This window comes from Peromyscus eremicus, chromosome 11 (assembly GCF_949786415.1).
Source record: "Peromyscus eremicus chromosome 11, PerEre_H2_v1, whole genome shotgun sequence".
Taxonomy (NCBI): Eukaryota; Metazoa; Chordata; class Mammalia; order Rodentia; family Cricetidae; genus Peromyscus; species Peromyscus eremicus.
The window spans coordinates 15,989,657-16,016,121 of record NC_081427.1 but is presented as its reverse complement, the minus strand read 5'-3'; positions in this window follow the sequence as shown (position 1 = coordinate 16,016,121).

Sequence of the window (26,465 nt, the reverse complement as noted above, 5' to 3'; positions counted from 1 at the left end):
CAAACTAATATGATCAGAACATTGGATGTCATCTTTTGTACAGATTATAACTATTTGTATTTGGCATGACCTTTAAGAAAAACATAAAACTGTAAGTTATATATTGATCTTTAATCAATAATAAATGACACATAAAATGATGTGGTATTTCTCTACATATTTAGATAACCTTCAGCTAGTGTGTGAAAAAAAAGTGCATTCATTTGACCTTCTATCTTCCCCTTGAGAGTATTTTTTAAAAGAAAACCACTCTGCCTTCTCCTCTCATTCACAGCCCTTCTACAATATTACTGTCTATTTTATGGTACTATTTAATAAACTCTTGCCCCTCTTCTTCTGCCAGAGTTAACACTTCCCTAGAGAGATGTAAGTAATTAAGTGTGTGAATTCCAAGGGGCTCCCTGCAGGGCTTCAGGCGTCATGCTAAGCACGAGTAAATAGAAATTGTTTGCGATGTCAACAATTAGAGCAGACAGAGTCAATAGAGCTCAGAGTAAGATTAGCAAGAGAGAAGCCACTCACACCCACCCCAGATAATCTTTTTGAGAGTAAATGTCATCTTTATCTTGATAGGGAAGCTTTTTAGTGATTCTCTGTGAGCATGCAAATGTTTCCAACATATTCTTCAATCTAATTTTAGATATTTTGGGTGTTGCATTAAAATCCCTTCATGTTTTGAACAGATACAATTAAATGTTATTTAATGTGCCCTTCAAAATGAGACACTTCAGTAATTTACTGTAGCTCATTGCGCAATGCTAAGTCCAGAGCAGTGATTACACCAAATTGATCTCTTGACATTATTCCCCGCACTTCATTTTCAAAGTAGTTGGTCTTGTACACATGCATATCAACCAAAAAATATTGCAAATCAGAGGAGCTCTTCACAAAACTGTCAGATAAATCCATCCTTCTTCAATGTTTAATTCACTTGAAATTTGAATCCTATAGATTTGATGGTAATCTAAATGAGTATAATTACTCTTCATTTTCGGGCTTCTAAAAATGCTTCTTCTTGTTTTAAATTACTCAGTTTGCATTCACCTCAGGGTGTGTGGATGGCATTTGTTGTTCGAAGCCCAATTTAAATAAAATCTAATTTAATATACTTTAGTGTCTAATATAGCTGAGACTCCTAGGTCTCCTATGACATTTCTTACAACTTCAGAGATATTTCATCTCTTGTTTCCACCTAATTGTATTTAACTATGTTTTTCGTGGGCTCACTTGGAGGATGCAAAAGAAAAGAGAAAAAACACATATAAAGGTCAACCTTAAAATGAGAATTTGTGTGACCATATTCACACAACAGCATCATGGCTCATGCTACATTGGGAAAGCATATAGTTTACTATTCCAATGCATGAACTCCTTGTCATTTAATGCTTCTCAAAAGCAAATTAAGAGAGCTCAGTATCATATAAATTGTATTCTTTCACTCATCCAGTTGAACATATGTTCTCAAGAAAAACACTTTACAAACACTTTTAAAAGACATTAAATGAGCTGGGCAGTAGTGGAGCAAGCCTTTAATCCCAGCACTCAGGAGGCAGAGCCAGGCGGATCTCTCTGAGTTCGAGGCCAGCCTTGTCTACAGAGCGAGATCCAGGAAAGTGCAAAGCTACACAGAGAACCCTGTCTCAAAACCAAAAAAAAAAAAAAAAAAAAAAAAAAGATATTAAATGATTTTGTAAGCTATAAATAGACGGGCATGAAATGAAACACTGAAAAGAAGTCATGATGGAATATTTTAAAATCATTAGATCCAATCTGGGAAAAACTATCTCTGCTTTTAAAAGTAAACTAACCAAACAAATCAAATACATGCATTAAATAGTGTTGAATCTTCTCAATTTCTCTTTATTGAGGTTTAGAATTTTATTATTTCTATGATTTTTAATGATGCATATGTTTACTAAAACTAAAACATTATTTATTACATTTTAGTGATTGTTTTGTGTATGTGGTTTTCATTAGACCCATAATAACTACATTTACATATTTATGTTTACTACATATCCATGAAAATAATTAAGAAGACATTTCAGGAATTGTAACCAGCACTGTATGTGATAAATGTCAGAACCATGTCTTAAACAGCATATTGAATGTTTGCTCCATTTCTCAGTCATTTTCACATTTTCTTACAAACAGAGAAAAAAATTGTAAATTCAGTCTGTGTTCAAAGTGTCCACTCTGGCTTTACAAACAATCAACAGTTACTTTGTAGGCAGTTATGTCCCTTGCTATTTTCTTAGACTTCAACACAGGTTATCTCTTCACTTAGATTTATTCTCACCACCATTTGAATCACATTTTCCACAACATCACACTCCCACTTTCTACTTAATCCTGCTTGTGTTAAATCACTAACTCTATTTAGCAAATTACTTTTTGTTAAAAAAAAATAGAGTAGAATATCTTCTGTCTCTGCCAGTGTTCTACTGCTGTGAAGAGACACCATGACCACGGTAGCTCTTACAAAGGAAGGCATTTAACTGGGGCTTGCTTACAGCTTCAGAGATTTATTAGTCCATTGTCCTTAAAGAGGAGAGCTTAGCAGCACACAGGAAGACATGGGAGCTGAGAGTTCAATACCAGGATCTATAGGCAGCAGCAAGAGAGAGACATTGGGTCTGGATGAGCTTTTGAAACGCCCATAAGTCCACCCCCACTGACACACTTCCTCCAGCAAGGCCACACTTACTCCAAGGCTATGCCTAATAGTGCAACCATGCCCTGGTGACCAAGCATGAAAATCTATGAGCCTATGGCGGACCATTCCTATTCAAACCACTACACCATTGCACCTAAAGGGAAATCCAATATTATGTTAAAATACATATTTCTTCAGTTGATCAAAAAGAAATAAAAATACTAGGTGTTTTAAGAAACAAGCAGTTGGAGATCTTGAATAGCACTAAAAACACACTTTTTGGGTATTTGATCTTTGGTAATTTTTATTGTTTAAAATTTCAGAAATATTTACAACTTCTGTTATACAATATTTTGTGTTCTGACAAATAAAGCTTTCCTGGAGATCAGAGGGCAGCGCTAGCCACTACTTAATTGTAGAGACCAGGCCATGGTGGCACACACTTTAATCCCAGCACTTGGGAGAAGGAAGCAGGAAGATCAGGAGTTCAAAGCCACCCTGGGATAGAGGAGACTGGACCAGTCTAAAAGAGAACCAGAGCCAGGGTGGTGGAGGCTCACACCTTTGATCCTTGCACTAGGGACATGGAATCAAGAATATAAGGCAGAGAGAGACAGGCTCTGCCCATTCAGTCTGAGGACTACTAGAGACAGGACGCCTATTGGGTCTGAGATTTTTGTAGAGGTAAGAAGTCTCTCTGGTGGCTGGCAGCTCTGCTTCTCTGATCTCCAGGCAAGCTTTATTTGTCAGAACACAAACAAAGTATTGTACAATGTAGTTCTAAGTAAATTGAAACAAACAAATGAAAGTTCAATTCTTACTTTGTGTCATGACATAGAGTCTTCTTTCCCGTAGAAGACTACATGAATCTAGGGCTCAATCCACCAAATCAGTTTTCGTTTTTTTTTTTTTTTTTTTTTTTTTTATTAACCTGATTACATTACTTACAAATAAGATGATTGTCGTTAAGGTGCACAATTCTTTTTGTCTGTTCTGACTTTTTTTGTGGATATAATGAACTCTTCCCTCCCTTTAGAAGACTGAAAGGCTTAACAAACAAACTGGATATAACTTGTCTAGCACATTGCAAGAGATGTAAAAGGAAGGCAATGCAAATCCTGAGCATTAAGTTTCTTGTTCTTGCTTAGGAGGGAATTAATGCCAGGTTCTTCTTTGCTACCTTTGTTACTCCAAACCTAAGTGTCCCATGTATAGTCAGCTTCGTTACAGCAATTAAAAAATATACAGTCCTTTACTGGGTACCTTGTGTTCCCATATGTGTACCTGTTGTAAAACATTTGGATACATCTGCTTTAATTCATGCAGTTCATCTTCATAAACGCCATTAAAATCCTGTTATTTTTCCATTAGCTTATATTTCCAGATGATATTGCTAAATTAAAATATATAGCCAATATCTTCAAGCATACTCCAGTATAGTGCCATCACTTGGAATACTGTCCCCAGGTGTTGGGGAGATGGCTAGGTCAGTAAGTCACTTGTCATACAAGAATGAAGACTAGTGTTTGACTCACCAGAACCCATATAAAAATAGCTGCTTGTGGTATCACATGTCTGTCAATCCAATACTTATACAAGATAGGAAAGGGAGACAACAGAATCCTGGAAGCTCAGGGTCCAGCTAACCTGGCATAAATGAACAAACAAACAAATAAACAAAACAGAAAACAATAAAGAGACAAAGCACTTCTCAAACAAGGTGGAAGGCAAAGTCTGGTACCTGAGGTTATGCTCTGATTTCTAAACATATCATGACATATATTCACCAATACTTACACACACATTGTACACACACACACTCATATGTGTGCATGAGGAGGCAGGGCGAAGAATATAAATGTTTCCAGGTAGTTTTTCATTGTAGTGATTAAAATTAACAAAATTTCTCAATTTTTAGCACTTAATGTAGAATTATTTATGTACGAAAGTTATTGACTATAAAATGAAATCATATCAAAATACTAGCACATTTACTTCATAGTAGGGTCATATTCATGTATATTTAAGTGCATTACTGAGATAATATTCCAGATCTTGGTATTTAACATTCATGACTTATTTCTGATCTATTCAAAGCTATAGGAGAGATTAAATTTCCACAACAGCTGAAACCTTTAAGAGTTCGGGGTTACTTTTTTCCTCTGCCATCTTCCAGATGGGTGGAACAAATGGAATTGAATTCACAAGATAAGATTTTAAGTGCCATAAATAGAGGTGATTTGAACATTTTCCCCTGTGTTGTGCTGTCCCAGTATTTAGTCACATAGTCACCTTTTACTCAAGGAAGTTTTCAAATAGTTTTACTATGCAATGAACTGATCCCTACCACACTTTTCTCTTTTGGCCAACAATTTACAGTTCCTTTCTTTATCATTCACTTAAAACATATGCACTCCCCTAGGAAAAAGAAGACAGTCATTCATATATGAAATACTCAAGATCTCTGATTGTAATCTCAGAAAAAAGAAGAAAAAAATATCATGATATAAAAAAAGGAAAATCCCATTGAGACGTTCACACAATCAAAACCAGGATAAATATCTCCAAACAATAGAGTGGGAGAGAATCCCAATTTATCAGTTAATAGCCACTACTTAAGTATTCCTGGGCATGAAACATTGATGCTGCAAAAGGAAAGGAAATTCATTTTTTGCTATCTTTATAAGGCATAAAGCTTGTTAGAAGTGATATTTTCATCACCTGTCTCTTGTGTAGCTAACTCTTCAGTAGGAAACGATTTAACAGATTTGTGACTTAGCCACTTGGTCTGAGATCCTTGAAGCAGGGTTTTGATTAGAATGGGACCTTTCAAAGCCCAGTTGTTCATGACTCAAAGACTGAGGGTACTACACAGAAAGTTTTAGTCTCTAAAGATTACCTGTGATCAATTGTGCTAAGTCCAAGATCGGACAGCAGAGAATACTAAGCCACGGCCTTTTGTGACTATGCAAAGAACATTACAACTGAGAAATGAAAGAAAACAGAGAAACTACAGATAGTGGTGATGGTGAGGATTCCCAGAGAAAGAAAAGACATTGCAACTCTTTGTCTGGAGTGGTACAGTGCTTTTGCAGAAATGGGGCAGAGGCTGATGTAACTTCTATGAGAACAGTTAGTTCCCTGGGTATCAAATGCTGAGCTAAAGGAGGGCATACATGCTCTATGGTATTTCCCTGTCCAAATCAGGGAGCTAATGATGCTACTCATGTACTGCCTACCCATTTAGGGGTGAGTGAAGCTCCCTTTGGTCAATCACTGACTTTACCTTTGGTAGTTATTGTCCTTGCCTGTTAACCACTGGATCAGTATTACCACCCTCCCACCTTGTATGTATCTCTAGTGCTATTAGTTATAGTAAGCTGTCTTAGTTTTCAGAGCTACCAAGACGCTGCATTTGTCCTCAGTTAGCACCTTTTCTATAGGATGGTCTGGAGTCTCTTTTCTGAAACAGATATAGACGTATCCTTCTTAGAAGCCATCTTCACTTACAGTCTAGTCCTAAAAGATTAAAAATTTAAAAAATCAAAAAACAAACTCTATTATAAGCAAGAAAATAAAAAACTATAAAAGGATAGGACTGTCTTACACAGGTTCCTTTAAGGCAGTGGTTCTCAAAATTCCTAATACTGAGACTCTTTAATACAGTTCTTCATGTTGTAGTGACTGCAACCTTAAAATTATTTCATTGCTACTTCATAAATGTAATTTTACTATTGTTATGAATCATAATGCAGAATAGATGATATGTGAACCCCAGTGGGGTCATGACCCACAGATTGAGATCTACTGCTTTAAAGCTTCAGAGAGATGAGGTAGTTGGCCTGCGGTTACTGCCCCACACCCTGCACCTCCCCTTATCTGGTCAGATGGTTATCTCACTAAAATCCTCTTACTCATCTTCTTCATTACTCCAGACTTTGATGTTTCAACTTTTGATCTACGCTTTGACTCAACTCTAATTCTCATTACAAAACATGTGAGAAACTTACAGTTTTTGTCATGGGATCTTTTCCCTCAAAACCTACAGAGAGTCAACTCCTGCATTTTTCTACATAGCCAAATTCAGGAAGCTGAAATTGACTTGAATCACAAAAATGTCAGCACATTCTTAGTTTGAAGGCATTCTTTCTTTGTTCACAACATTTCTTCAAGCAATAAACTGGCTTCTGTTTGATTTTTATTATTTTTGAGATTTTAATTTTATTACAGTATTTCCCCTTCTTTTTTCTTCCTCCAAACTCTCCAATATACTCCTTCTGCTATCCTACAAATTCAAAACCTCTTTTTTTTATTAAATGTTGTTATACATTTATACATATTTGCAGATGTATATATATTTCTAAATAGAATCGTAATCTGCTGTGTCCTTAAAGCATTACTTGTAGATATATTTTCAATGATTGTTTGCACTGGCCAATCAATTGGTGTACACCCCCATAATGGCCACCTCTCCCATTCCAAGCTTTATTCATTTGATAGTAGTTCTCTGTGTAGGGTTAAGGCCTCATGACCTTTTTCCATACAGATTGATATGTTCTCTGGTTTCATTCTTGTCAAGTTCCCTTTTGGGAAGCCATGCTGGTGAGACTTTATTGTTATAACTTCTAACATTACCAGGAGACACAGTCTTAAAGCAAACACCCTGACCCTCCTGTCTTAAAGTCTTTCCATCCACTCTTCTGCAAAGTCCTCTGAGCCTTAGGTGCAGGAATGTTTTGCAGATGTATCCACTGGACTGGGCTCCACAACTCTGCAAATTGATGGTGCTTTTAACTAGTGGTCTCCATCTGTTACAAGTAGAAGTTATTATGATGATTGATAAAGACTCGACTTATCATCAAGCTAGAACCTGGAGGAGGACATGAGAAGCCTGGATATGGAGTTGTGTTGTGGGTGTCATACTAAAGGTCCTACAGTAGATGAAAATAAGTCAAGTCCTGCCAGAAGCCAAAAGATTCTTATTTACTTGTGAAAATTCAATACAGCAATAATGTTACCTAGTCCTCTCACTGAGACAGTCAACTCCTATTTGTGGTCTTATATATTATCTCTTATCTCCTTTTTGTTCTCTGATGAACAACATAGAATAGCTCTGGCTGTCGAGTTATTCTAGATCTAGAACTGAGTGTGAATACAAAACACTTTAAAAAATGTGTATTGATGACTTTCCTGACGTGTGTTTATACAGGCCGTGAGAGGACAATGCCTTCCTCAGTATAGCAGTTACAGATGATTCTGAGATGCCATGTGGGTTCTGGAAATTTTACCATGGTCCTCCTTAAGAGCAGCAAGTGCTCTTAACTCCCAAGGCATCTCCAAAACTCCTAAAATACTTACTTTTGATTGTTTTTGTAGACAATCCACTGTGTCCTGTTGATACATTGTAAGACTTCTTTTTGAAATTTCAGCAAAATATGTTTTTCTTTCCTTTGTTGGACTTCACAGTACAGTTTGCTCTCATAAACAAGTCATAGACTCCATTATTTTGATCTCTAGTTAAACATTAGTAGACAGTCAAAGAGAAAACTCATTATCTAGAGAATGTCATGAAGGCCACGCAAATAGCCACTGCATTCTAGTTGACACTATGATTGAGGGCTTCTGATCTCCAATGTCAGTCAGCAAGTCATCTGCCTTATATGTCTTCTAAATGACTGCAAGTGATGATTATTTCACCACGATTTAAGATCCAAGAATATGATGGTAGGGTTCTATTTACACCCAGAGGGAAGGAAAACTGGTGTACTTGAAGGTGTACTTGACAAACAGGAGGCACATCTAGTAAAGGCAAGATCAAGCTGCCCACCCCCCGCACACACATACACACACACACACCCCGCAGCCACCACAAACCAAGGCTGTGTGAGCTGTTTCATCATAGACAGTAGGCTCCAAAAAGCCTGCTCATGCAATGAGGATGGAACCCAATCCCAAGCAGACCAAGCCACAATTTACCAGCCTTATGAATGTATTGGGCTTATATGGAATGAGAAATAATAATAATATTTTCTTCTTTTCAGAAATATCTTTTATTAAGGAGTCAGTCAATGTAAATTTACATCTTAATGAATTATTTTTACTAAGAATAACTGAGTAGTTGATTAAAAACTCTTAAAAGTACAGGAAGATAAAAATTTAATTACAAAAGGCATGTTAGCTCAGATGAAGGAAAACATTGTCACTCTGACAATTTGAAAAAAATATCCAATTGTGTTAGGGTCACATGTGTTTTACCAGGAAAGAGTCACGTGTTGTCTATGTTAATATAAGTAAATGAATACCTTTGTCCATGGAGGAAAAAGAATATTTTTATGGACAATTTGGGTTCCTTAATTATATAAAGGGCAAAATTGAAAATAAAATTAGCACTTCACTTCTTTTCTAGACCTTTTTATTAATTTGGACCCCATTAAAGAGTTCATTAAACACTGGCATGTGAAAATGTGAAGCCCTTATGGACCTCTCAATAGTTATGTGTTAAGCATCTGCCCCTTGTGAGTGAGTGAAATTTAATGAGGATTCACAACAAATAAAACAAATTTAATTTGGATAGAATGAGTAATAAATGCTGCTTCAAATGTACAGAATTACTGTCATCCTTGAGCTCATGAAACACGCAAAAAGGCAAGAGATGTATTTTTAAAAATTCTTTGGTATTCTTAGGCAAGGAAAGTTGATAATCACTTAACCAAGGATAATGCCTACTTCTACCCTTACCCTATCATGAACATTATTTAAACTACAATAACAATACTTAAGTATATTGGAAATGAACCACAGCCATTTTTATTTTATTTGCTTGCATTTTACACAAAAAAATATTGCAAATACCAGTATCCTTCCAATAAATAAATCACAATAGAGAAAATCTTGTGGATATTTAGTAAAACATAAAAATAAAATAAAATAAATTAGATAGGGAATAAATCTTTATGTGTATTATGTGTTTATTTTGCCCCAAGTGAATGAGATACATATTATGAAAAGTTCTACAATACTTAATAACTAACAAATTTAAAGTAAGAGGACATTAAAAGGTAGGAAGGAACTCTGTTGCCTGTGATAAAAAACATACATATGATAGATAATTAGTTTTCTTTGAGTAAAGTCTAAAAGAGAAGCACGTTTAGTGATGTTGAGACTGTTGCTATAGAAACATGCATAATGCTTTGCTATATTGTCATAAATGTGTTGTAGAAGGCACAATTAAAAATATTTGCAGACTTTACAGGGGTGGTGTGGTTGTTTGGGAGAAAATAACCCCCAAAGGGAGTGGTACTATTAGCAGGTATGGCCACGTTGGAGTAGGTGTGGTCTTGTTGGAGGAAGTGTGTGTCACTGTGGGGTTTCTTTTCTCAAGCTTCACTCAGAGTGACAGTCAGTCAACTTCCTGTTGCCTCTGAGTCAAGATGTAGCACTCTGAGCTCCTCAGCTCCAGTACCACATCTGCCTGCACATCACCATGCTCCATGATATGATGATAATAGACTGAACCTCTGAAGCTGTAAGAGAGACACCCCAATGAAATGTTTTCTTTATAAGAGTTATCATGGTCATGGTGTCTCTTCACAGCAATAAAAACCGTAACTAACAGAAGTGGTCAAGAATACTTGCTGTTCTTTCAAAAAAAAAAAAAAAACTATTTAGATCCCACCACCAATACCAGGTACTTCCCAACCTTCTGTAACAAAGGTATTACATGATCTGGCACCTTCTTCTAGAATCCACAGGCAGCAGTCACACGTTCACATACATACATATATACATACATGTATGCAATGCAAATATGTATATATATACATGTATGCAAGGCAAATACCCATAAATATAAAACAAAAATAGCATTAATCTGTTAAAAAAAACTATTTAAAAATCTCAAATTCAAATACCTAGAGGATGCTGATAAATTACTTAAACACTTAGGCTTGAGTAAAATAAAGCATTGACTATCTGTGAGTAGGAGAACAACCCATAGCAAATGACTTGGAAAAATCTCAGTACATGGAAGCCATTGCCAAACTGCCTAGAGACTAGAACTTCATACGGATCAAGGTGAATGTATTAGTCATGTTTCTTGTTGCTGTGATATGATGCTCTATAAAGCCAGCTTATAGAAAGAGTAATTCATTGTTGTTCACAATTTGGTGTCACAACCCATGAGGAGAAGGATGTCAGAGTGGCAGGAGCTGGAGGCAGCTGGCCATGTTGTCTCTCTGTGAACGTTTATACTCAGACCATGGAATGGTGACACTCATTGTTCATGTGGGTTTTCTCACCAAACATTTTTAGTTAACTTTATAAGGCTTATCTGTAAAGTGATACTAGATATGAAGTTGACCATGCTAACAAACTCAAGGAGTATGAAACATTTCTATCATCAAGTTTGTGTGGATAAGTGTCATACTTATAAATCAGAACATGCCCATAGAATGGAGCTGCTAAATGTCTTTTTTCTGTTGAAGACCTTCAGTAGGGAAAAGTCTATATAACTATTGGTATTTAAGTGTATGAACTCAGGTTATTTATCAGGCAATTATGGGTAATAAAACATAAATAAAAGTATTTAAAATATGCATTTGATATTTTAGCATTTATTTCAGATGAAAGTAAATTTGAAATAATGAGATGGATGCTATTATTTGTATTAACATAAATAATTAAAGTATGTCTCCACATTTAACATTGTAGGATATAGAATGTTTTCAATACTGGTCTTCATATATAATTGTTTTGAACATATAATTTTTCATGCTGAGAATACTGCCTTAAATACATTGAAGTACAACGTGGCAGAAATACTTTCAGGTTCATTTCAGAAATTATTAGAAATTCTGGCCTAACTCAATCCAAAAATCATTTAATACACTTTTTAAATGCAAATTCAGCCATTAACTTAAACACGATTGTTTAAATTAATCAAACATGCTAAAACAATGCAATTCAAAAATGTCAAATCTAAGAAATGATGGCAGGAAGTCATTAAAATTTTGTTTTTGTAATTATACCATTATTTTGGTAAATGTGGAAAATGTTGCATGCATGATAATAACTCTCAGATCCTTTCGAAAAATTAAATGGTTGACTCTAAGATGAAGTGTTGCAGGGAGGATTCATTGCTTTTGCATCATATATGGCATTAGCAATACAAAGTAGGAGTAGTGTATATTCTGTATCAAAGCTACAGTGAAGTTCAGCAAACCAACTCTAGAAAGGCTGCCGGAAGGAGCTCAGATGCATCAGTCAGTTGATTTTTGTATAGCTCTTTGGTCATTGTACCTTCCCACATCCCTACTGTTGCCAAGTTTTTCACAAGTCCTAAATCTAACTCCATGACTCCATATGGGGACAAGATTCACAGTGTAAAAAGTTTTGTGTTATCCCATTTCTAGTCTTCAAATCCTTGTTTCTTCATCATCTTTATGTTGTTTTTTGTTGTTGTTTTGTTTTTTTCTTCGAGACAGGGTTTCTCTGTGTAGCTTTGCGCCTTTCCTGGATCTCGCTCTGTAGACCAGGCTGGCCTCGAACTCACAGAGATCTGCCTGCCTCTGCCTCCCGAGTGCTGGGATTAAAGGCCTGCGCCACCACCGCCCGGCTCATCTTTATGTTGTTTATCTACCAAGAATACTTGTTTACATTTAGATTCTACAAAACACAAGTACAAGAGAGCATCATTTTTAGTTTTAATACTGAAAAGCTTTAATCTCTGGGCTTCAAGTTTTGATGAACTATGAAATGATAAATGATATGTATGCCTTTTAATTTTACCGAATCACTCTTTATGGTAGATGTATTCCAACCTTTCTCTGTCATCTAAAATTGGTAACTATGTATAAAATTAGTTAATAAAAGCAACAATTATAAAAGCTCAATCCATTCCTTGAAAATCAGTTTTAGATTTCAGAAAGAATGAAATTGTAAATATTTTTTGGATTTCTCTGTATTTCTGTGTTTCACAAGAAGGGTGATGGACAGAGTTTTGTGTAATGTTTATCATAGAGAGCACAAACAGATCTGGGGTTAAGCAAAGTTGAAAAACTTTATAGTCGCACCAAAGAAAACTTTGTTCCTAGGTGCAATGTAGAAATTCTTAGTTCTACCAAAAGAATTTGTTTTATGGATTGTGTATCCCTTAAGACTACGGTGCATTTATGACTTTTAACCTCAGGTTTATAGACTTAGTGTAGACCGAGCCATTTCCTCAGATACTCTTAAACATTTGCAAGCAATTTTCTCCTGAGATTAGTAAAGGGTTTGAATGGTAACCAGATAGACCATCAAGTATTTACGGTCTGTATAAACATGATAATCACTTCTTTAAACCAATGTGTGTGTGTGTGTGTGTGTGTGTGTGTGTATGCACATGTGTATATCCTGATTTTAATTTCCAGGCAAAATGCTCCTCTCAATTTTTGTTTGTCCTTTGAGGCTCTGTTAAAAAAAATACAAAAAAAACTTAAAAGTCAACTGTGTATTTACTCAAAAAACCATTAGTTTCTCACTTCTTGTGCATTAGGAGGTAACAGTGGCTTGACTAAGTCTCTACTGGGATCTCCAAAGGCTAGGTACAAGTTCCCAGTCTGTCTTCATTTCCTACTCTCTCTTCAGGGAGCTTCAGAAAAAATCATTATGAAGCTCATTGGGTTTACTGACCAAATTGTCTTCTGGTGATAAGGCTCATCCTATGTTTTGTCTGAAATGGAGAGAGTTTTTATCTAATAAGTAAGGTCTATAAAGGATAATTTAATGTATTATAATTTGAACTTGAAAAATTTTTATTATATATATATATATATATATATATATATATATATATATATATCATAATCTTGGACAGAAAAAAGCTACATATTCTGTCTTTATTCAAGAGGATTAAAAACATAAGGTAAGGAAAGATGACTGAGGTTCTCAAAATTAGGAAAGTGGAAAAACTGCATTTCTCTTAACTAAATCCATGTATTATTTTTAGGGAAAAGTGCCATGTGACAAGAAGTAAATAATATTTTTCTCATGATATCAAGGTTCATACCCTTTATAATTATTTAAAATTTTTATTTACTCATATAGTCTCTGTATGAGTTTTTTCTTGCATTTATATATGTGCATCATGTTCATGCCTGGCACTTAAGGAGACCAGAGAAGGGAACTAGATCCTCTGAAACTGGAGTTGTGATATACCATGTGAGTGCTGGGAACCAACTTACATCTTCTGTAAGAGTAGCAATTGCTCTTAGCAATTGAGCTATCTCTCAAGGCCCCCCTTCTTTTTATAATCATTTAATGTCAGTATACGTTGTCAAAATGTTGTCATTGAGGGAATGAGTAGGTACTATATAAAATTTAATAGTTTCACACCCTAAGAATTTACATGGGTCGACTTTGAGTGAATAGAAATGTGTCGACCAAATCTACATTGTTTTAAAGATGGAAAAGGTATAGAGAAATCATAATCTCCAGCCACGGTAAATGAGAATGCTGGAAACCAGTGAAATTCTGCCTCCAGTTCAGTGCCTTTTCTTCATTACCTGTTCTGCACTCCTGGGTCATAGAGTGTCTCCTTTCTTTCTTGCCCCTGAATAATGAATGGTTTCTATTGCCAAATCCCTTCCTTAAATCTTTCCTTCCCTATGTCCAAGTCTGTAAGGCTATCATTCTCTACTGACACTAAGTGGAACAGTCACTAGGAGCCTGCTGGTTATCCTAGATGCTGGGTTTTGTAAGGACACATTTCTTTCTTGACAGGATAATAATTTGATTATACTGATTATGTGTTCTCCAGGCACAATCTCCATTCCTGGCTGATTGCTCTCAGTTTTATTATAGAAACGCCTCAAGGCATGGTTAGTTTTGTAGACAGAAATGCTTTATGTGTTTTAAGAGACTTGGTTTCTGTGTTCAGATGCAGAACTGAAGACCTCTAATCCACAAGTTTATGCTTTAAATAATAAGAAAGATTTTGTTTTTTATGGAGATTTTTGTTTGATTTTTTTTGTTTGCTTCTGTATTTTTAATGCAGTGCAGATTTGACAAAGATGTCACTAACTGAAAAACAAAAAACAGAAAAGGGAAATGTAAAGTTAGAAAAACTTCTGAACTATGGTTCTTTTCTCTTTTATCCTGAACACAATCTTGAAGCATTAATCTAATACATAATACATGCAGAGAATCAAAAGCAGAGAGACTCCATGAACTTCCTAGTCATACCCTGTGTAAACAAGTTCACTCCATGACATCCTATTACCCCATGATGGCAGGAGAATGATAATAATCACACTACCTAAAGAGCCAAAAAGATGAAGCCAAATTGCTCTGCCCTTAAATTTCTTATAGATGTGAACAGGCAGATATCAATAAAACCACTTCATCCCCTGAAGGAGGTAAAGAGGAATCTTAATGATGATGAGTACAGATACACAGGCATACAGAATATCCTCCAATGAGACATATACAACAATGGATTGGGGATAGGGGTTTACCTGTGGGAATAAGCAGGAATATTTTTCTCTATATGTCACTGTGTACAGATGACTGCTATAGTTTTCAGATAGAATATACCTGTATTTGACTAAACTCAATATGGAAAATAGAATTTGACTTCTTTATGGTAACAAAAACTGTACTTCTATGTATCTGACTTTAATGAAGAACCAATAAAAATGAACACACCCATATGCACTTGCTCACTAATGTTTACAGGTCCTGCAGTGGCTGCTCTGAATGTAATATTTCATACAACCTCCAAATTGACAAATTTAGAGTAGTATTTGAGGTTCATGAAAAATGGATAGGTTTATTCATATTTGCATGAAGATACTTCTTTCTGTGAAATGATCCTAAGGAATCACAAATGGAGATGTTAGAAAGACGCAGGATCCAGAGGAACCACAGTCAAAGGTATGTTGTGCAAGTGGTTGTGGAAAGTATGTTGTGGAAAGCTGTTGCTTCATCTAATAGTAATAGATATGATTGATTGTAGAGAGAATTCTATACACTTGTCCATCCTGGATCCCTAAGAAGAGATTTCTTTCCTGTAGCTAACATGTCTTAATTTTCCATTGGCTGCCTCCTGCACTTCATTTCTAAATTTGTGCTTGGTTCAGAATGTCTGAACTGATTCCCATTGGATTACAAGCATGAGTGGGAAAAAATCATAGGATTAAAAATTAGAATGTTCTGATCATCTAAGCAATGTACGTCATAAGTTGCATTAGAGTGCAGCTGATCAGTATACAAGGGTTATCAAATTTAGACTGACAGGTTGTAAGATATGAGGTAAACATTGCCCCATGTGTCAAGGCCTGGTTTCAGTTGCATATGATGAGGGCAGTCACACAGGACACTGCCGAGTAAAGTCTTTCTGTGACAAGAAATTAACTAATAAAAGGCTTAATGTTTAGTATATGTCAGTAACATCTCTGGTGTTAAAAGAAATTGACCCTCAGAATGTGTATGAGTCTTTTTCCCTCAGATAGATAGAAACTTATTTGTAAAGACCCTCAGATTAAAATGTCTGATGCTCTAGAAATACCCCTCAGATAAAAATGTCCTTAATTAGATTTTGCTATGCTGTGGTTTACTCTACAAACCCTGTCTGTAGCCTTGAAGCAGGACTCTGTGGTTTACAAAACTGGTCCTCTGGTTCTGAAAATCTTCCTGCTCCCTTTTCTGCAATGCTCTCTGAGCTCTTAGGGTTATGGGTTGGGACCTTTGTTGATTGGATATAGGTCACCCCACAGACATTTCTCCCCTACATTTTGAACTGTTCCTGTTTCCTATTGTGATCTCCATTTCCTACCAAAAGAATGAAGCTTTTTTGATGAGGGTAACAACTACATCTGACACTTCCCCTTCCCTTCTTCCGAAGGCATTTGCTGACCAGCAGTCTTAGAGGTGACCAGAAGTTGAACTTATAAGGCTGGGGCAATAAATCTATGTATCTTGGACTTGGAAAAACAAGATATAGGGAGTAATGAACTCAACTGACCTCAGAGGAGAGTAGGACTGGGACAATAAATCTGAATGTATATGTCCTGGGTTCAACATAGGGAGTAAAAATTTATGTCTCTGTAGATACCCTGAATCCTGAAACCTGAAACCTGTTAGCCATCAGTAACCTCATGCTTACAGTTCAGCCAGTAACTTCAAAGAACTATCTCACTCCTAGACCCCTGGTCCAATCCCAAGCTTCATGTAAACCTTTCCTATATAAACCACTTAAAGTGAGTGCTCAGGGCTGTTCTCCTCCACCCACTGTGTCAGAGGTTGGACATGGACCAAGCTTGCTTGTTTTGTTATTAAAAACATCTGTGTGCTTGCATCGGATATTGGCTCTGTGGTGGTCTTGTTTGGGGGTCTTGCGACCTGGGCACAACACATCCTTCTGTAGATATCAGGGTTTTTAGATGTGATTGGAAATAATAATGGTTGGAAAAATAATAGTAGTAGTTTCTCCTATAGATTCTATGGTATCACCTGTCACAGGAAATAGGCTGAATTTGTAGTAACAATCATGAATTCACTCCTATTTTGTAGGCCTAAAGTCGAAGTAGGTGGTGTTGATTACTGCCATAACATAAGCACCACTATTATACCTTCAGAATATCTTACTGTTCTTGGTATACTTTGCAATTTATAGATATTTCAGCTGGATAGAACTGTTGATTGCTTTTCTCCCTTGGAAGCTTGCATAGTTCCATCAGATAGTACGAGATCTGGTCCTCAGGAAGAAGGATGCCAAGTCAGTTCCAAGTTGATTCATACACATCTTCTGTCCAAAGTATATGATACTTTCAACAAAGGTGTCAAACCTTCAATTTGTAATAGGTCACCAATGACAGCAAGAGTCCATCATGTTTTGGGGCATCTCTTGGTCTCCTCTGACCAACATTCAAAAAATAATGTTTTCTGTGCTTACACCTTTTAAATCAGGCACTTGCTGGGGGGGGGGAGGTGTGTAGATCTCTCTGAATCCAGGGCCAGTGTTGTCTTCATAGAGAGTTCCAGGCTAGCTGAGACTGTATAGTAAGACCATGTCTGAAAAAGGTCTGACTCATTGCCATCTCAGATACGTATTATAAGACACTACTCTCTCTATAAGCATTGGTGAGGGTGCAATCACATGGAGCTTTAGTAACATATTCATACCCAGAAAAATGTGAAGAGATTTATTCTCTGAAGCTCGGCCTAGGAGTTTTCACCTAAAATGAGCTTCACTTGAAGCTGAGGCTGCTGGGTTATAGCACATGACATTAAGTAGCAGAGCTCAAAAGCATACACACCAATGTAAATTGTGCTTTATTGCCTTTTCTTCCACAAAATATCATAATTTAATTTTAAATTCTCATGAAGATAAAAGGGAGGCTTCAACTGATATTGAGAAAAAACTTGCTACCAATATACACTTGACTTTAAATAAATACAATTTCTCTCTATAAAGAACATAATATTTCTTGTTCTGCCATTACACAATACATCCTTTTTTTTCCCCTAAAAACCAGCTTGAAAGTATCAAAATTGTATTATCAGTTCAAAAGAGATGTTTATCTTTTTTCCAAGCAAAACTCTTCAAATGCAGTACCTTCTTAATCTAAATAAGGGATGATCAGATCTTATTTGTTTTAGTAGTATTAAATCAACATGCAGTTTTATCTGTTTTAACTAAGGACTGTAATTATTAAACCATTACTACTGAAAAACATATTGTGTTTTGAGGTTCACGCACAGCTGGAAGATGCACGCTACCTCAAGCACCAGATGCTCCATTTTTTGTCATTTGTTTAGAATTATTTAAACATCTACATGAATGAGCAGGAAGATGAGAAGGTGCCAAACAGTCTTTTTTATTGAAAATTTGCTAACTTTTTTCTTTTAGTAAACACTTTTCATTTACTATTTTCATATTTCTTTTATTTTTGAGGTTATAATATAATTGCATCATTTCTCCCTTTTTATTCCTCACTCTAAAACGTCCCATATAACTCATTTTGCTCTCTATTTTTTTTTAAAGAAATACTTCTTTTTCATTCCCTGCCCCCATCAAGCAAAATCTCCAAAGGGGCAGATTTTGGTTCCTACCATGCACCCCACACCTAGGAGAGTCCCTGCCACTTGGAATTGCTCCAAAAATATCAGATGATTAAATTCAACAAATCTGTCAACTCAGGTTGGCCTGCAGAGACATAACTCTGGGGAGCCTATTCGGGCTCCTGCTTCCCTACAACCCAGCACCCAAGCACCCAAGCACCCAAGCACCCAAGCACCCAAGCAGGCTCATCCCTGCTCTTGTGACAAGCGATATCTGCGGCTATCTCTGTTCCTGATCATGAAGGCAGGAGTCCAGGACTCTGCCTCCCTCATGCTGTCGAGAGAAGCAAATTCAGCCCATAGGTTAGCATCTCGGGTCCTAGGAGCTGCCCTGCTTTCTCTGTCATGATAGGGTGGGCTCTCAGGCCCATGGGATCTGTGGCCTCCAGTTCAGGGGGCTCAGTCCTCAGGCTCAGGGCCTGGCTGCTCAAGCTCACATCTGGATGGACCTCTGTAAGTTCTGCCTACCCCAGGAAGCAGAAATGCAAACAGACCGTTTCATTATCAAACGCAAAATACTTTGCCTTTGATGGGTGGAAGGCCGGGATGAGTGAACAGCATATATTTCTATCTTGGAGGCAGAGAGGTGACGGTCTGCAGCTTTGGCACTGGGTGGAGAGTTTTAGCATCCTGTTGGAACCAGCCGGCAGGAGCCACCTGAAAAGACAAGAGGACAGAATAAGGGGACCCAAGCAGTACTCCAGCCCTACTGTCCTGTCTTCCCCTCTTGAAACCAGGCCCTTCCCATCACTACCATTGTCAAGGTTTGCAAGGGTCAGAGCTGGCTCTCCAGGTTCTCCTGCCTGCCTGCCAGCCTGTGTCTCCTGTGCCTCCCTGCTGCATGAGGGAAATCCAAAGCACTGTCTCTACTGAAGCCCATTCTTTGTGGGCTCAGAACTTGGGTATGGGGTCCTCACAAGCTCTTCCCTCACCCTCACCTTTTGCTCTATGGACTCTGTCTCCTCAGTGTCCCAGGCTGCCGCCTCTCTCTGTCTCCATCACATCTCCTCTCCTTCCCCATAACATATCGTCTCCACCCTGAAACTTCAGAGGGCTCCTCAAGGGTCACCCTGTCCAGTCTGGATTTCCTGGTAAGGATGGCAGGGGTTCACACTCTGCAGACAACCTGTTTGGGGCAGGGGATGGAAATGGGCGTAGAAGCCACGGGATTGGGATTACAGTACCCTGAAGGACACACAAGACCCCAAAGCAGGCTTGATCCTCCCTCTCAATAGGTTAAAGCCAGAGGAGAGGAGGTAGAGGATGCAGTGGAACCCTTAGAGGTGTGTCCTGGCATGAGTGCCCACCCAGTCCAAGTTGTCCTGGAGTGACTCAGCTGTACTTCACCCCCACCCCAGCAGTTTCGGCTTAATAGTGTATTTACTCTTGCAGAGAGTCACCATCCGAGTCCACAGGCACTGTGGGCTGACTCTGTGAGTACGGGTTCCAGAGCAGCTGCACATCTAGCCAGTGTCAGATCCACACTAGGAGGCAGAGGCGGCATGCAGAGCCTTGTCAAACTCATTCATGCCATCCTGTGCTTGTTTTCTCAGCTTCAAAGTCGGGGCCATGGTGGTAATTCCACTGTCTCAAGGCAGTTCTGAGGTTCCGATGAGATGATAGCTGTGTAAGTCAGGGTCAAGACCAAAAGCAAAGAGACAGTGTGGAACCTGGGACTTTGACACTGGTCTGTGTGTCTCCCATGCTTTTCCTGACACCATGCTTTCCCTCTTACCTCCGGCCTGACCACCACTGTCCCTACCTTTCATGAAAATATTGTGGAAGGAAACGGGAAGGGTCTAGGAATAGGTTTGCTTCTCCCAAGGCTCTTATGGTCCAGCGAAGAGACATCTCAGAAATAAAAACTGGGACCTACGCAGACCCTGCAGACAGCACAAGGAAAGGTTCCTCACGCAGCCCTTCTCTGCAAGGGGGCAGGGCACACAAGTCCCTGGCTGAGCCTCTGTGCACCCTGGGCCCCTTTGGAACATCTGCACCCTCCACCGCCCTCACACAGGGAGCTCAGAGGCCGTTAAGGGGCCAAGAAGCCAGTTTGCCAACATCTTGCTCTCTTTGAATTGAAGGTTTCTTGTTTCACTAATTGTTATATTCATATATGTATGTAAGTATGTATTTCAAAATATCTCCTCCTCAGACTGTATAATATTTTTTGAGGTCTTTCTGTTTAGTATTGGATAACCAGTTGGCCTGTCCTTCTCTGAGGACGACTATTTATTCTACTTTGAGAATTCCTTACATGCCTGTAGTTCTCTGTGTGTGCTTGAGGCCTCATGATACTTCCCCTGTCCACTATGCACAACTCTTGTTGTTGACCTTGTCCAGGTCATGTTTAGACAGTCAGTCATGCGGATGAGAATTAATGGATATAACTCCAGAAATTATTAGGTGATGCAATCTCACAGCAAACTTCCTGATCCTACAACTCTTACCCCCTCCACCTTCTATGTCCACTGAGCCTTAGGTACAGGAGTTGATTTTTAGGTATATTCACTGAGACTAAGCTCCACAGCTGTTTATTTTGAGTGGTTTTGACCTCTTATAGGCCCCGTCTGTTGGATAGTAAATGTCCCTTGATGATGAATAAGGACTTCACTTCTGTGTAGTAAAGGAGAAACATTTAGATTGTAGTTATGCTGGTTTAGTGAAGTGGTGGGGGTAAGTTCTCTGAGATTTAAGGCTTCACTAGCTGTGTGTAGTTGGATAGGTTTCCTGTACCAGGCATGATTTCCCTCTTTTTGTTAACTTTTAGGAAATAGTAAAAACAAATATGCAAAAATGACATGAATAATTTCAAATAAACTGTGCAGGGGGAAGACAAACTTCTACAAATATACTTGTATTAGTTGCCTTTCTGTTGCTGTAACAAAAAACCACAACAAAAACAGTTTTTACATCATTCTGAAACATGTTAATTTCTTTTAATGGTGTAGCTCAGAGATCATACTGTTACCTGTCTCAGAGATCTACTGCATATGCATGACATTATTCTTGCAAACAGTTACCTTTAGATCAACATCAGCATGTAAACTAGTGCTTATCATGATACTTCCAGGGAACACAATATTAGTATAAACACCATGAGCAAAAGCAACTTAGGAGGAGAGGATTTACTTCATCTTACAGTTTACAATGCTCCTCAATAATGAGAAGTCAGAGGAAGTCTTAGGGCAGGTACCTGGAGACATGAACCAAAGTAGAGGCCATGGGGGAGGAACAATGCTTACTGAATTGCTTTCCATGGCTAGTTCACCCCACTTTCTTATTTCAACCAAGACAAGCTGCCTTGTCTTTTTTAAGTACAAGTTAGATCCAAGGAAAAAATTTTTCTTATCCAATTTATACCTAAATTTGTTGTTACTTGTTGATGTTCCCACTTAGTAGACAAAACAGTTGTAAGATCAAATAACAGAATCATAAAAACAATAAATATTTTCATGATAGCAATTAATACATATATATTGTAATTTTAATTCTGAGGGCAATTTTCTAGTTTTATAAACAGCTCTTAAATATTCCCCACAAAGACATCAACTGAAAAGCCTTTATTTTGTAAGACTCCAGTGCAGTAATTATATTTAAAATGCTGTGAATTCCCCAGGAATTCCTATCTGCAATGTATCTAATAACACTTTAGAGGATAGTACACAATTCTGTTGCAGTTTCATCTCTATGGTGCATTGTTTTTTCTTCAAGAGTCAAAAAATAATAATTCAGTAGCTAAGAGAATTTAACTGTAATATCCGTAGGGATGTTAATACAACCAGGAGTCCCTTCCTTATATTCCATCTTTTGAATGATTGTGTTAGGCAGCATTTTCCCGCTTGGTTTCCTAATTGCCATAAGCTATAAAGCTATATAAATGGGGTAATGCAGAACCTGGAGACGTGCACACCAAATTGCAAATAAAATCTCAATGAGTTTTCAGATAGTAATAGCAAAAATCTTGGACTTTCAGTGTTTCTTCTAAAAAATGAGGTACTTAATGGATATTGTAGCAGTAGTAACTCGAAATTTAGTAACTCCATGAAAACATTTGGTTAATTTCCTTTAATAGGCCTGAGTGACTGCATCAAAGAGATGGCAATATTCTGCAGCCTTCCTATGTATTCTCTATCCCCAATCCACACAGTCAAATAATCCCTACCACTTGACACAAGGCAACCTATGCATAGATTGTTTTTGCATTTAAATTAGTTTTCAGAGACAGTAAATTTTGACCATTTATAATGTGTAAGAGTCTTATCTCCTTTAAATTCTTTTTTTAAGTATGCATGGCTGACTTCTCTAAGCTGGAGGAGAGATAATAATTTGAGAAAAATCACATCTCCCTTGCACACTATTTGTAGTTGATTATCATTACACATTTTTTAAATTTATGATAGGATAGACCACATGATAATAGAAGTACATATGTAATCTTTAAAATATGTATATAGGTTAAAAAAGGGTGGGCTACAGAGATGGTTTAGCTACTTAAGCTCAGTTCCAGTTGGAGAAGACCTAAGTTTGGATCACGGAACCCACATAACACAACTCCCAACATCCTGGAAGTGTAATTCCAATGATCTAGTACTCTCTTCTGGAGAACCTACACTCATTCATGCACATACCTACATATACATAAATACATAATTAAAACACAAAATTCTTTTTTTAAAGTCTAGTATCTGATAAGAATATGGTAGCTTCCAGATAGGTCATTTAGCAAACTTGCTATGTAAACATAAGTTCCCGAAGCAATCTGAATCACCCACTTATAATGCTGTTAGGGTGGTACATGTTTGCAAACCCAGGGCTGACAGATGAAATAGCCTAGTCTAATTTGTAAACCCTGATCCTCATGAAAATTGCATTTCAAACTGCAAAATGACCACTGCTTAAAAATCCAAATTAGCTACTGTGGAACACTCAGGCTTGCTCTCTTACACACATTCACATAGACACAGGCACACAAAGATGTACACACGCTCCTCTACCCACACACGTGAGAAAATGCAAAAAGTAAACAAATAAATAACTATTAAATGAAAAAGAAAAAAATATGAGTTCAGTTCAGAAGGCTTGTTTTTTAATGTATTTTATTGAAAATAGATTCTTCTCTCATACAATACATTCAGACTATAATTTCCCCTTCCTTCACTCCTCCTAGCTCCCCTACCCCACACATCCCCTTTCCCTTAGAATTTCCCTTCCATTTCCTTTTTCTTACTCTTTTCCTCCTATTTGGTTGCTTTATCCAACCCCAATATGAGAACTTTTGCCTTGTCTTACTGTATCTTGTTTTGTCATGTTTGGTTGTTATTTTGTGGAAGTTTGCTCTTTTCTGAAAAACTTATAATATTGCTCACTAGCATTCACACCATGGAACAGGAAGAGTTCTTAGTTATACTATTTTCAATTAGCTCACATAATTATAAGTACAACACATAATGGAATATGTTCTTTCAATGTCCCAGGCTCTGAAACCATTAGATGTTAATAACTCATAGCTCAAAGACAAAGGGTAAGTAAACAGAAGCATTATGAACCAAATTCATGTTTACTTAATCCATAATACCTTGAAAATAAAATGTGTCACTTAATGAATTAAAAGTATATAAAAAAGATGCCTAACAAGCTCAGAAAAAAAACAATACCTAAAATATATGAGAGTTTCAATAGTGAACTGGAATGTTTTTAAGTTCATGAATCTTGGAAATGAGCAGTGCAATCATTGAACTGAAAATAATTTACAGTAAGAGTTCTCCAGCAGGTTTTGTCAAGCTAAAAAAGAACCAAGGGATATAAAGACAATTCATTAGATATTGTCTCTGCTGCAGAGAAGAAAGTCTAAGGAATTCATGGGCACAATTGAACAAACCAATATATCCGTTATTTGACCCCATAAGGAAAAGAGATTAAGAGGACAAGGAGTTTATTTAAAGAAATAAGGATAGAATCTTATACAGGATAGAAGAAATATTTTTAATCCTTAATGTTATTAGGTTATTATCTAAAGTACATGACATCCCTAGAACTCATGAGGAAAACAACAAAAAAGAGAGATTAAAATAGACAAAGTACTTAGACATTTTGCAGCAGAAAACAAAATGCCAATGGTTGAATGGTACCTAAAGTCGTGCCCAGCCTCACTAATTACTAAGACAAAGAACTTCTTTTTGACAACTAATTTTGTTGAGCCCTAAATTCATTCCTGATTAAAATGTGTGTGTGTGTAGTTTCTTGCTTGTTTATTTCCTTCCCGTGGTATGCATTGTAATACCAAATATCTGCATATGTTTATTAACTAATCCTAGCAGTACCAAGCATATCCAACATGTACTTAATTAGTAATCTCTGATTTTAGAGAAGTGACTGCAGCATTGTGGATGTTCAATGAACCAATGCTGAATGATGAAGAAAGAACTAATCACGTGGTTTTAACAGTATGTGAAATTCACATCTACACTGGAAACCTCTGAAATCCAAATGAAGTGATTTTTTTAAAGTTTCTTATATGTTTCAAGTATGTCGTTTGACTTTTTCAAACTTTGTGTTACATGTACATCTCACGTTAATAATTCTAATGAAAAGAGAAGAGATACATTAAATTACTGTGGTATTAGATGTCCAATAGTTACACAGTGTAGTATTATTTGATGTTGTTTAAATAATTAAACAATATAAAACTGACCTGTCATTGGAAGCTTCAGTTAAAGCTTAGAATAATTAGCCTGTGCTTAAAATACTCACTTAGTGTAAATTCTATTCACGTGCTTCAGAAATGCATTCAAAGTCTATTTTGCCCACTTTGTTCAAATTATTTGAGAGAGAAACATGCACAGAAGCTTTGTTCTTCAAACGTTCACTGTCTTCAGGATGGTGCCCAACCGTCATCGCGAGCACTTACCTCCCCTTTGCAAGCACTTCTCAGAGTAACTTTAAAGGGTCCAAGGAATGAAGCATCCTAAGACAGTGATGGGCTACTCCCAGAAACATCCTTACCCCTACTTCTGTCCGTCTTTGGGACTGAGCAGCTTACAGTAGGGAGGAATTTCTTGGCTTTGGTATATCTTCCAAAAGCAGCATGTCCTTAGAAGCTTCACGTCCTGGTCGTGTTGCTCCGTAGGCACATAACAAATGCCAGGTTGCCTTCTGAGATGTGTCTGCTGCAGTGTGGAACACTTGCCATGAAGACTCCAAAACCAACATCCGTGCAGATAATCTGAGGTTTAGCGACAAGGACAACATGAATACAAGTTTGACTTTTGTCTTGATCTTCGAGTTGCTTGATTTTCTCTACACATGAAAGAACTTAGTAAAAGCAAGGTTTTATTAGTATAATGGAGTTTTATTGTCTGGTAACTTGAAACTTGTTTACAACACAACTTTAAGTCAGAGGCAGGGTGTCTTAACTGAGTCAACGCATGTTTTAAATTACTTTGATTCTACAGTGCCGTTTTAAATGTCACAAACTTAAGCTAAGTATCTGAACAACGTAAGTGCTGCCAGAGCCAGGATTAATTTATTCACTTTCAAGTTATTTTCTCCCTCACTCTACAAATGTTTATGTACTGGCTATAATAATGAAATACCTCAACCAGTAAGTTTGGGAATGGAAAATACATTAAATATGAAAAGACAATGCTGATTGCACAAAGGTGCAATGGTCAATATTGTCCATTTTAAAGATCTAGAATTTACAAAG